Below are 12,705 nucleotides of genomic sequence, written 5' to 3'. Positions count from 1 at the left end.
TTTTTTTTTTTTTTTTTTTTTGAGTTGGAGTCTCACTCTGTCGCCCAGACTGGAGTGCACTGGCCGCTTCCGGCCACCGCAGCCTCGACCTGCTGGGCTCCAGCGATCCTTCCGCCTCAGCCTTCCGAGTAACCGGAATTACAGGCATGCACTACTACGCCTGGCTGATTTTTTGATTTATTGTAGAGAGGAGGTCTCGCTGCCCAGGCGGGTCTCGAACCCGTGGGCTCAGGCAATCCACTCACCTCAGCCTCCCAAAGGCGCGGGATTACAGGCTGAGCCACCGAGCCCGGCCACCCTTCTGATTATTGACTGTGAATCCTTTTCTTACCTTTGACTGTGACCTTGTTTTCTTTGATCCCACACACTCAGCCCCTGTCACAGAGCCTGACTTGCTAAATAAAAGAGTGAATAAATGCGTGAATCCATACAGCATAAGCCAAGACCTCCATCCGGGCCAGAATTTCTTCTGGTCCACCAGCAGCCTTTGAACCAAATGTCTTTAGCCCCTGCCTGGCCCACTTGCCTTGTGGAAGGGAAGCCAAGGCCCTTGCAGAGTTGCAGGCCATCAGCACGCCCGCAGGCTCCGGCGGGAAGCCAAGCAGACTGATTCACTGGGACAACCAGTCACCACTTTGGATTTGGACTTAGAAATGTCACAGCCTAGAGGCCAAGGGCTCCTCCCTGCTTCTTACCCAGAACTTCCCAAGGAGAGAGCTGTCTCCTTCGGTGCCTGACCCTGACTGAGAGCACCTGGGATGGAGGCCACCAGCCCCAGGTTTCCTGGAAAAACAAGACTCTGAGACTGTAATAGGGCGGCAAGGTGACCTCCCTTGATGTAGGGGGTTTTTCTTTAAGACCAGCCTGTGGAACTAAGACAGTAGCTGGACAGTAGCTGGACAAATGGCCAAGACAGAGGTATAGTGGTGCATCCCCTGGTTTTTTGTAACAGCAAAATCCTGGAAACAGCCTCAATGCCCAGTGGCGGGTTGAGAAATAAAAGATGGTCGAAGCTTCGATTTGCGGTGGGATGCGATGGATGGTCTGCAGCCATCAACTGAAGGGTAGAGCTATATTTACTGATATGGAAAGTGTTCCGTGACATATTGTTGAGTAAAAAGAGCAGGTTATGAAACAGTATATAATCCCATTATCATAAAATCTCACATACACACTCACACACACTCTCACACACACACAGAGCCGTCTGGAAATCTGTTCACCAAACTGTTAACAGTAACTGTCTCCAGTTGGTGGAATTTAAGGGTAACTTTTACTTTCTTCAAACTTTATTTAACTCTTTACTTTGAATTCTAAAGTCTTTCAAATGACTAATCAATTGTATTTGGGGATGAATAAACAAGCAAAACAAAAAGTAAGACAAAACCTTCCTAGTCACAGTCCCAGTGTCTCCTCTCATCTCTGGCTGAGCAACTCGGGTTGCCCCAATATGGAGGCCGAGCAGGCTGCAGGAGGAGCCCAGGTTTGGCGCTGGCTCAGTCCCAATGTCGATATGGCTCTGTCATCAGCTGTGTGACCTTCAGAAGGTCACTTAGCCCTTCAGAGCCTCCACTGTTTCCCTGAGTGTCTGACTCACGGGCTGACTGGGAGGAATAAACAAGAGGTGGGCCTTCTGGGGAGAGGAGAGATGCAGTGAAGCCCCTGCCTGCCCAGGCCCATCCATCCAGGAGCTCAGTCTCAAGGCTCCACGGACCAAAAACCTGTGCTTGCAGCTCTGTCCTCTGCAACTTCTCCAGCTGCCGGTAGTCCTGAGCCCACACTTCTGCAAGCGGTGGGTAGACATGGGAGGAAGAAAGGGAAGTCAATGAGGAGAGGTCATCCACCCCATCCCGCTCCACCGCCCTCTCAAGTTCACGGACTTGTGTAGGATGCTGGAGCTGGAAGTGACCTCAGTGAGTCAGCTTGTCCAATCAGCTCATCTCACCCCCTCACATTTCAGGAAACCAAGGCCCACAGGGGACAGAACTTTGTGCTGATGGAGACGTAGCTGTCACGGCTCCGGACTGAATCCCACAGCCTGAATCCCAGCTGTGGCATGACAGGACACAGCCTGCAGGGACCAGCCTGTGACAGTGCGTTCCTCCCACCAGCTCCCAACCTGGCTCACCACCGGGGAAGTTTGAACAGTTGTGCCACAGCTATGCGCCTGAGCCTCGTCGCCAGCTGGCCAGCAGGTGATCCGGTGCCAAATACCATTTTAGAGTCTGTTCCTAGGATTCTTCCTGGCACCAACTGTCACAGGTTGGATTCCCAGGAAAACGCTCTTGGGGAGAGATTTATGTGCTGGTTTATTGGGGAGTGCTCTCAAGAACAATGCTGCGAGGGGGTAAAGAATCATGGGAGGGCAGAGAGTTGAGAAGAGGGCAGTAGCCAGGGAACACCAGATGGTGACCCTTCTGAGTTCCCCTGCCTTGAGGCAAGAGGGCTTTGTCTTCCTACAGCAGCTCGCCATGGATGTGGTTTGGGGGTGGGCGTGACCTCAAGCAAAGTGTCTCTCTTTAGCTGAGGGCAAGTCCTAGAGAGAAACCCAAATGGACCCCACCACCTGCCAACACTCTTGCCAGCTGGGGGAATGAGAACCTCCGTCCTGAACAGGGCCATTGGCGCACAACAGTGTCCACTTCAGAGAGGGGAGGTGACCGCTCAAGACCACATAGCCAGTGAATATGGTACAGAACTCACTCACATCCAGCAGGCCAAAGCCCATGTCTTGATCCCAACAATAATATGAATATTGAACGCATAGAGGGTGTGCTTACGGTGTGCTAGGTACTACTTGCAAATGTTATTTTTATGTCAAAACAAAATCATCAAGTAGGCACAAGTATTAGAGACACATTTACAGATGAAGAAACTGACCTAGAGATAATAAGTTACTTGCCCAAGGTCACTCAGTTAAAAAGCCAGGATTTGAGCCCAGGCAATTTCATACCAGAGCACTATGTGATCGAGCCACATTGGCAAATTGAACCTTGTCCAGTAGTCCAGTAGTGAATAACAGGTTTTTGGCGTGTTTGTGGAGTTAAGGGAGAGATTGGTGAGCCTTGACCTCAGCAAGCTGCCCAGTGGTCTGCAGTCTGACAGCTGCTCTGAGAAGGTGAAAGTTAACTGGGGTTTCAGTTTCCCTGCAGGCTCCCTGCCCCGGGCCCTCTGAGCGCCCCCATGCCCAGGGAGTGCAACCTGACCAGAGTTGACCCCTCAACCTGTTCACAGCCCAGTTCTGCATAGAGCAGGCGGTTTCAGCACCAGCCAAGCATCCTGGGCTTTGGTCACACATTCTCTGCAGAGCCCCAGTCCCTAGGCCTCTGGGAGTCTTGATTTACAGAGCTGTAAAACAATGGATTGTCACTATTATCATCACTGTTATTGCTCTCTCGGGTCTCTTTGAAAGGGCTTCGAAACCAGGCATGGTGGCTCACACCTGTAATCCCAACATTTTGGGAGGTAAAGATGAGAGGATTGCCGGAGTCCAGGCATTTGAGACCAGTCTGAGTAACTTGGAGAGACTTTGTTTCTACAATAAATCAAAAATTAGCTGGGCATGGTGGCGTGCACCTGTAGTTCTTGGAAGGCAGAAGGATCCCCTGAGCCCAGCAGGTTGAGGCAGAAGGATCCCCTGAGCCCAGCAGGTTGAGGCTGCAGTGGCCATGAGTGTGCCACTGCATTTTAGCCTGGCCAACAGAGTGAGACTCCAACTCAAAAAAAAAAAAAGAAAGAAAGAAAGAAAGGAAGAAAGAAAGAAAAGAGAAGAAAAGAAAGGGTTTATGGCTAAAAAAAAAGATTATAAGACTGGGTGTGGTGGCTCAGCCTGTAATCTCAGCATTTTGGGGGCTGAGGTGACAGGATTGCCTGAGCCCAGGGGTTTGAGACCAGCCTGGGCAACTTGGTGAGACCTCATCTCTACAATAAATCACAAAAACTAGCCGGGCGTGGTGGTATGCATCTGTAGTTCCAGCTACTTGAAAGGCTGACACCACTGCACTCCAGCCTGGGCAACAGAATGAGGCTCCAACTCAAAAAAAAAAAATGATTATAGCATACATTGCAAAATGTGGGTGCTGACGGTGTTCTGCAGTGTCACCAGCCCCAGTAGAAGTTGACCTTTGACAGCCAGCCACCCTACATTCCTTGGAAGTGGTAACTTTCCCACCTGGGAGGAGGGGGCCCTCTTCACCTATAACAGGTTATAACATTCCTCAAAGTCCTGGCAGCCACATGAGAAAAATGGGGGGCTGGGTCAAGCACAGCAACCCACTCCTCTGATCCCACCACTTTGGCAGGCTGCAGCAAGAGGATTACTTGAGCCTAGGAGTTCAAGACAAGCCTGGGCAACTTAGCGAGATCTCGGCTGTATAAAAAAATTTAAAAATTAGCCAGACATGGTGGCATGTACCTGTAGTCCCACCTACTTGGGAGGCTGAAGCAGAAGGACCACCTGAGACCAGAAGGTCAAGTCTGTGGTGAGTTGTGATCATGCCACTGCACTCCAGTCTGGGCAACAGAGTGAGATCCCTACTCAAAAAAAAGAATGACCACCCTGGAGGAAGAGACCAGAGATTCCCTGGCTAACCTGTAGCCTGACTCTTCTCCGTTCCACTCCCTCAAGGATCTGTATTTTGGAAAGAGTCCTTACTCTTTAAGAACATGGACGGGAGCCAGGCTTGGTGGCTCAGCCTGTAATCCCGTGCCTTTGGGAGGCTGAGGTGAGTGAATTGCCTGAAATCGCGGGTTCGAGACCCGCCCGGGCAGCAAGACCTCATCTCTACAATAAATCAAAAAATCAGCCAGGCTTGGTAGCGCATGCCTGTAATTCCGGCTACTTGGAAGGCTGAGGCGGATGGATTGCTGGAGCCCAGCAGGCGAGGCTGTGGTGGCCGGGAGCGGCCACTGCACTCCAGTCTGGGCGACAGAGTAAGACTCCAACTCAAAAAAAAAAAAAAAAAAGAACATGGACAGAGCCTGTCCTCTGCCTAGTGCATTCCCAGGGCCAAGCTTTACCTGCAGCAGAGCTGGAACCCAGTACAGTGTTTGCTGAATGAATGAACAAGATGAGATGTTGGTTGGCATCCCAGAAGTGAGGAGTTCCTGGAGTGCTGATAAAAATTAAAATAAAATCCCTGTTGCCACCAGAACTGACCTGTGTCTGTCCCTGGTCCCAAAGCTGACCTCTTTCCCAGGGTGTGTGTATTAGCTCACTAGGGCTTCTGTATCCAAGTACCACTTGGGTGACTTAAACAACAGAAAGTCATTGTATCATAGTCCTGCAGAAAGTCTGAGATCAAGGTGTTAGCAGGGTTGGTTCCTTGGCTGCTGAGACATCACCCAATCTCTACCTTTATCGTCACATGGCAGCCTCCATGTGTGCATGTGCTCTGTATAAAAATCTCTCCTTTTTTTTTTTGAGTGGGAACCTCACTCTGTCACCCAGGCTGGAGTGCAGTGGCAAGCTCACAGATGCCTAAATCTCTCCTTTTTTAACTGGGCACGGTGGCTTAGTCCTGTAATCCCAGCACTCTGAGAGGCAGAGGCGAGAGGATTGCCTGAACCCAGAGGTTTTAGGCCAACCCGGGCAACTTGGCGAGACCTCATCTCTACAATAAACAAACAAATAAAAATTAGCGGTGTGTGATAGTGCACGCCTGTAGCTCTAGCCAGTTGGATGGCTGGGCAGAAGGATTGCCTGAGCCCAGCAGGCTGAGGCTGCAGTGGCCATGATAGTGCCACTGCACTCTAGCCTGGATAATGGAGTAAGACTCTGAGTTAAAAACAAACAAAACAAAAAACTCTCCTTGCATGAACACCTACCCTAATGACCTCTTCTTAATGAATGACATCTGTGACAACCCTATTTCCAAACAATGTCCCATTCTGAGGTAGTGGGGATTAGAACTTCAAAATTAACACAATTCACTAACACTTTGTTACTTTCTGTTGGCCAGAGCCGGGCACAGTCTCCCTGCCCCACCCCCAGTCCCCTACCCTCACCAATGTTGAAATATCAAGATGGATGATGTTTGGGTGAGATGCTGGCCCAGAGAGAAGCTCAGACCCTCTGAGCAGCGCTAGCCCAGCCCTAGGATGTGATCTGACCCAGTACTTACCTTCCCTTGGTGAAGAGGTAAAGGTCTGACCTGCTCGTAGACTGGCTCAGAGTTCTCTCTGGGGCCAGCTTTGACACATCCATGGGTGGGGGAAGCTGGTTCTCCCAATGCCAGGCTCTGGGCTCTAGGCTTAGTGCCACTAAGGTGTGCCCAACCCCAACTCCCTCACCCTCCTTTCTTTCTCTTCTCCTCCCTCTCCAGTTCCAGCTGTTGGTGGTTCCTAGAACCCAGATACCCCTCTCATGAACTGGAAAGGAAACAAAGGGGCCTTGGCACTTCCCAGGATGTTGCGTTTCGACAATCAGTGACCACCACTTGGTGTGACCCCCTCTTCCCCCTTACAGCAGAGGAGCTATTAGGACTATCCCCATTCTGCAGAAGGGAAAAGTGAGGCTGTGAGAATCGCGGACTTGCTGGGATTTGAATGTGGGCACAGCCAGCCCCTGAGCATGGTGGTGGTGAGTGTCCACCAGGCCACTGGGAAGCCAATACCACCACAGGCCTGGTTGGGCCACCTGCCTGCAGCCTCTAGGACACCACGACCAAAGTCCAGGTGCAATCGCCTTTATCTCCTCTGCCCCAGATCACCACACTCATCTCAGGGCCACTGTCAGGTGGCCCCTAGAAGCAGGAGGCCTGGGCAGTATTTGTCAGGATGGGGACTTGACACTGATAACAGAAGTGCTGTCTGTGCCAATGCTGAAGACAGGTTGGGGACTGGGCTTATCTTGGTGAGGATGGCATTCCACAGCAGAACCCTTTAGTCTGCGCTGGCTGCTCAGCTGAGCTCTGGTCAGGGCAGGAGGGTGCTTTTCCCTCTTGCATGGGGTAGCAAGAGCAGAGAGCGGTTGAGCCTGCAGCTCTGTGCTGTATCAGCCCTCCTGTCTGAGGGACCTCTGGCCTCACAGCAGAGAATGGGTGCGGCTAGGGAGTAATGACTTGCAGAGTAGAACAGGGTCACCTTCCCTGGATACTAAGGCCCGGAAAATGGTTTGACTTCCTTATTTCTTTCAGTAAAAGATACTAGCCCTGTGTGAGCACACAGGCAGGTACTCATGTGTATGTGATGGACACCATTGTAAGCATGTGTACCCATTTCCAGACCCTTCCTCCTGCAAAAGGACAGAAGAGCCAGATTGTGCTCAGCAGAGGACCACAGGAAATGTCCTCAGCTAGGAGTGTCTCAGGACTCCCAGCTTTGGAAACCCTCACTCTTTATTCCTCATTTCCATTTTCATCAGAGGCTAAGAACTTTTTGAAAACCAGGGCTCCTGTCTGTCTACTCCAACCTTTGTTTCTTCTGAGACTTCCCCAGGGGATAGGGTGGAGATTGCACTGAAATGTATGTGTCTTCTTTGCTGAGTTTCTTCTTAGGCAAATTTACATTTTTAAAAATTGTGATAAAATATACATAACATAAAATTAACCTTTCTTTTTTTTGAGTTGGAATCTCACTCTGTCGCCCAGGCTGGAGTGCAGTGGCACACTCATGGCCACCGCAGCCTCAATCCACTGGGCTCAGGTGATCCTTCCACCTCAGCCTTCCAAGTAACTGGAACTACAGGCATGCGCCACTACATCTGGCTAATTTTTTTTTTTAATTGTACAGAAGAGGGCTTACCAAGTTACCCCGGCTGGTCTCAAACCCCTGAGCTCAGGTAATCCTCTCGCCTCCACCTCCCAAAGTGCTGGGATTACTGAGCTACCATGCCCAGTTGTTTTTTTGTTTGTTTGTTTGTTTTTTGTTTTTTTAGACAGTGTCTCACTCTGTCACCCTGGCTGGAGTGCAATGGCATGATCACAGCTCACTGCAGCCTGGACCTTCTAGGTTCAGATGACCTTTTCACCTCAGTCTCCCGAGTAGCTGGGACTACAGGCACGCACCACCATATCTGACTCATTTAAAAAAATTTTCACAGAGACGAGGTCTCATTATGTTGCCCAGGCTGGTCTCAAACTCCTGGGCTCAAGAGATTCTCCTGCCTCGGCTTCCCAAAGTGCTGGGATTGCAGGTGTGAGCCACCACACCTGGCAAAATTTACCATTTTATTCATTCCAAGTGTACAGTTCTGTGGCAATAAGTACATTAACACTTCTGTGCAACCATCACCACCACCTGTCTCCAGAACTTTGCTGTCCCCACCTGAAACTCTGACCCATCAAATACTAACGTCCTGTTTCCCCATCGTCTCTGCCTGGTGGCTACCATTCTACTTTCTGCCTCTATGAATTTGATTATTCTATGTATTTCACATAAGTGGACTAGACACACAGTATTTGTCTTTTGGGGCCTGACTTACTTCACTCAGCATAAAGTCTTTAAGGTTCATTCATGTTGTAGCATATGTTAGAATTTCCTCCCTTTACTTTTTTTTTTTGAGTCAGAGTCTCCCTCTGTTGCCCAGACTGGAGTGCAGTGGCATGCTCATGGCCACTGCAGCCTCGACCTACTAGGCTCAGATGATCCTTCCTTCTCAGACTTCCAAGTAGCTGGAACTACAGGCGGGTGCCACCACACCCAGCTGATTTTTTGATTTATTGTAGGTCTCACCAAGTTTCCCAGGCTGGTCTCGAACCCGTGGGCTCAGGCAATCCTCTTGCCTCTGCCTCCCAAAGTGCTGGGATTACAGGCGCAAACCACTACACCTGGTCTATGTTTAGTTTTTTTGAAGACTCACCAGACTGTTTTCCCCAGCACTTGTACTGTCTTACACTCCCACCAACAGTGCACAAGGGTTCCAGTTTCTTCACATCCTCACTTGCCATTTTCTTTTGATAATAGCCATCCTAGTGGGTGTTAGGTGATATCTCATTGTGGTTTTGATTTGTATTTCCCTAATGATTAATGATAACGCATCTTTTCCTGTGCTCATTGGCCATTTGTGCAACTTCTTTGAAGAGATGTCTATCCAAGTCCTCAGGCAACTTTACTTTTTTATTTTTGGGTCAGAGTCTCACTCTGTTACCCAGGCTGGAGTGCAGTGGCACAATCATAGTTTACCACAGTCTTGATGTTCTGGATTCAGGTGACCCTTCTACCTTAGCCTCCCGAGTAGCTGGGACTGTAGACAAGCGCCACCATGCCTGGCTAATTTTTTTGTTTATGTTTTATAGAGACAAGGTCTTGCTATGTTGTCTAGGCTGGTCTTGAACTCCTGGGCTCAAGACTCTGACTCAGCCTCCCAAAATGCTGGGATTACAAGTACGAGCCACCATGCCCTGCTGACATTTTTTTAAAGCGCCTCTTCTTGAGGTCCTGAAGGTGCCATTTGGCACCATTTCTCTCTGAAACGTCATGTGGGCCATTCTGAGGCTGCACTTGCTCCCAGATATTCCTGTGGGAACAGAGGGGAGAGGGGAGAGGAAAGAGCAGCCTCGCCCGCCTTGGAACTGGTCTGGAGGACTTTGTTCTTGGAGCTTTCAAGCTTATGCTTTAGAAATCCAGAAAGTCAAGCTGAGCTGCAGCGTGGAGGTGATGCCACCCACAAGACAGAGATGCCGGCTTTGAGGGGACTTTGCCTGGGCTGGGGAGGCAGCTGACACTGCGCCCCGGCGGGAATGTGCACCGCCTGCCTCCAGACCTGCCTGTGGGCCCCCAGTCGCTTGCAGTTTTCCAGGGAGAATTGCTGCTCAACTGGCCACATGAACCTGCAGTCACACGCACAAACTTTTCTGCTGATAGGAAGGATTGCTGTCGTGTTTGTATCTGTGATGTGAGTGTACAGGGCTGCCTCATCATGCACCTCAGTCCAGAGTCTATTGTCATCAGCAGACTACAAGGCCCTTCTCCTGTTTCGTTTCTCTTCCCCTTTCGTCCCTGGACCCAATTCCTGTCCCCACCTCTCTGCCACCCCACCATGGGCATCCAAGCTAACGTGTTCTATGTATATCCTTGCATCTTTGTGAAATGTGTACGCTTTCACATGTGTCTGTCTTCAGCTAATATGCACTGTCCTATGCTAAGAAATCTCATTTTCTTTATTACTTTATTTTTATTATTTTTTATTGTGGTGGTTGTTTTTGAGTTGGAATCTCATTCCATTGCCCAGGCTGGAGTGCAGTGACACGCTCACGGCCACCCCAGTGTGGACCAGCTGGGCTCCGGCGATCCTTCCACCTCAGCCTTCCAAGTAACCGGAACTACAGGCGCGCACTACCATGCCCAGCTAATTTTTGATTTATTGCAGAGATGAGGTCTCGTCAAGTTTCCCAGGCTGTTCTCGAACCTGTGTGTTCAGGTGATTCCCTCACCTCGGCCTCCCAAAGTGCTGGGATTACAGGCTTGAGCCATCGCTCCCAGCACTTTCTTATTTTATTTTTCACTTAACACTTTTAGAAGCCAGTTCATACTCCCCATGTATTTCCAATTCAAAGAGGATCCATTCTGGCTTTTCTATGTGGGAATGACCACCAGGGCCGACTATCTCGTCATAAACCTTCACTCTTAAAAAATTATTAACTAAATTAATCAAATCTTCTATACATTTGCTTTTTTTTCCTTTTAAGTATTTGAACTATCTCTTCTTGAGAAGATGGCTTCATTAAAATCTCCATTTACAATTGTTGAGTTGTTTCTTCCCACAGGTCTGTTCATTGTTGCTTTATATATTTTTCAAGACTATTGTTAGATGTGTACAGAGGGACCCCCCAAAAAAACCCCACAACTTATTTATAAAAAATTGTGTGTTGGCCAGGCATGGTGGCTCAAGCCTGTAATCCCAGCACTTTGGGAGGTCAAGGCGAGAGGATTGCCTGAGCTCAGGGGTTCGACATCAGCCTGGGCAACCTGGTGAGACCTTGTCTCTACAATATATCAAAAAATTAGTCAGGCATCGTGGTGTGCACCTATAGTTCCAGCTACTTGGAAGGCTGAGCCGGAAGGATCACTTGAGTCCAACAGGTCGAGGTTGCGGTAGCTGGGAGCCTGCGACTGCACTCCAGCCTGGGCGACAATGTGAGACTCTGACTCAAAAAAAAAAAAAATGTTTTTGCGTTTATTCTTACAAGCTTAAACTTCAATTACCTTCAAAGTACTCTCCATTTGATGCAATATACCTATCGAAACGTTTTTTTCCACTGCTCAAAATAGTTTTTGAACTCATCGATTTTGATGCCTTTGAGTGCTTCTGCCGTCTTTGGTTTCACTTTTTCCACATCAGCAAAATGTTTCCCTTGGAGGATGTTTTTCATCCGGTGAAACAAAAAAAAAGTCACTGGGGGTGAGATCGGTGACTAGGGAGGGTAGGACACAGGGGCATGCCACTTTTGGTCAAAAACTGCTGAACACTCAGTGTGGTGAGGGTAGATGTGTTGTCATGGTAGAAGAACCAGTCACCTGTTTGCTGCAAAAAAATTTACTGCCCACACAACAACGCTACCTGGTACACTGATGCCAACGGGTTCCTAGAACATAGACCTGGTGGGGGAAGACTGTACTGTTAAGGCCGGATCCAACAAATTGGGTGCTATCCCTCATGGCCAATTAAAACACCAGAGGCAGAGACTGGGAGAAAAGGAAGTGTCTAATTTCTCTAATCAGGTTATAGGGAGACAGGCTGGCATCATTGCCAGAAAACCTGCTCAAAGCAACACAAATCTACTCCAGTACTTATACCCAAAATTCATAGCCCTTCACCCACCCCAAGTTTGAAGCCTACATGCAGTTTTAGCATGACACAAGATTTACATTAACAATTTTTGATTCGTGATCACCAAACATGACACAACGTCTCCTGGTCATGTTGATATTTTAGATAAATTTTGGAATTTACACTATGTTCTTTTACAGTTTTTTTAGAGAAAGGGGCAGACAATTGCAATATTTGGACGGAAGGGAAAACATAAGAGTACAATCGTTTTGTTTTTTGGGTTTTTTTGAGTCAGAGTCTCACTCTGTCGCCCAGGCTGGAGTGCAATGGCACACTCACGGCCACCCCACCCAAAATCTATAACCCCAGTGTAATCATTAGGAGGCATCCGACAAACCCAGATTGGGTGGAAAAGAGTGAAATCCAAATATAGTCTGCAGTTTACACAGTGGTGTTACACCAATGTCCATTTCTTGGTTTTGGTAAATATCCCATGGGTACATGAGATGTTAACATGAAAGGAAGCTGTGCTACCTGTTCTACCTTTACAATTCTTTCGCAAATTTCAAGTTATTTAAAGTAAAAATTTAAAAATACATCTATGCATGAAAAATACCTTTATGTAAGTATGAGCAGGCAACAGGAGATTATCACGAATGAATGGATAAAGAATAACTTTTAAAATAAAACTTATAATGCTTATGATAAAATACCATTTAGGGCCGGGCTCGGTGGCTCAGCCTGTAATCCCAGCACTTTGGGAGGCCGAGGTGAGAGGATTGCCTGAGCCCACGGGTTCGAGACCCGCCCGGGCAACTTGGCAAGACCTCATCTCTACAATACATCAGAAAATTAGCCGGGCGTGGTAGCGCGCGCCTGCAGTTCCAGTTACTTGGAAGGCTGAGGCAGAAGGATCGCCGGAGCCCAGCCGGTCGAGGCTGTGGTGGCCGGGAGCGGCCACTGCACTCCAGCCTGGGCGACAGAGTGAGACTCCA

Source organism: Carlito syrichta, unplaced genomic scaffold (assembly GCF_000164805.1).
Source record: "Carlito syrichta isolate Samal-C Ts95f unplaced genomic scaffold, Tarsius_syrichta-2.0.1 Scaffold115961, whole genome shotgun sequence".
Classification (NCBI taxonomy): Eukaryota; Metazoa; Chordata; class Mammalia; order Primates; family Tarsiidae; genus Carlito; species Carlito syrichta.
This window is presented reverse-complemented; position numbering follows the sequence as displayed.